Source organism: Cynara cardunculus (assembly GCF_001531365.2).
Source record: "Cynara cardunculus var. scolymus isolate 2C chromosome LG 4, CcrdV1, whole genome shotgun sequence".
Taxonomy (NCBI): domain Eukaryota; kingdom Viridiplantae; phylum Streptophyta; class Magnoliopsida; order Asterales; family Asteraceae; genus Cynara; species Cynara cardunculus.
Window position 1 is genome coordinate 10,962,962 of NC_037531.1, and position 1,036 is coordinate 10,963,997.

Here is a 1,036-nt window from a genome sequence, read left to right on the forward strand (position 1 = left end):
ACCACGCTTGGTAGGAACATTTATCAAAAACTCATTCCATACCAAAACAGACTTACGTCACCACGCTTGGTAGGAATATTTCATTTATTTTCAAAGATATAAAATAATCATTTTTATGAATCATAAATAAATAAATAAATATTTAAAAACTTATAAAATTTTCAATATAAAGATATCCGGACAACAAGTCCGGTCAATAACCACCTGGTTTACAAGTCCGGTCAACTAATCCGGTCAACAACCATCCGATTTACAACACTTAGACTAAAAGTCCACTTTGTCCGAACATCTAATCCGGTTAACTTACCAAAAACTCTTTGAACGGTTTAACACTTAGAACAAAAATCCATATTGAGCGGATATCAAATCCGGTCAACAATCCATTCAAGACTTGCCCGGTTTAAGACTAAACTTCTCACCACTCAACCGGTTTACAAACTCCGGTCAACAAACCGCTCAAGGTTTGTCCGGTTTATACCCTTATCCGATCAAGCTTTGTCCGGTTTAAATGCTTATCCGGTCAAGCTTCGTCCGGATAAACACTTAGACAAAATAATCAAAGTTTCTTTTCAAATAAGAACAATACGAAATATGAATTTAAAACCAGTAGAAAGCTTTTATGTAAAAAGTTTTAGAACCACTCACCTTAAAAGCTTTTGAACACAAAACTCTTGAAATCAACCCTTTCGAAATCCAGCACTTAAATTCACCTTTTGAAATAAACCGGTCAATACTTCTCTCAAAAACCTCTCAACTTTCTTTCAAAAAATGGCAGGAAATTTACTGAAGAGGTTAAAGCCTCTTTTTATACTTTCCCAAAAGGGAAAGTCGGCTAAACTCACACGGCCACGTGCATGCACACACACCACATAAATACTTATGTACATATTCACTAACACATACATGCATACATACTCCATGTATGCACACACATAAACACATATCATATGCGTATATATATACTCACACAAATATATATATATATATATATGCATATATCCGATTAATTCATAAATTCTTATACCGGCATGTATCA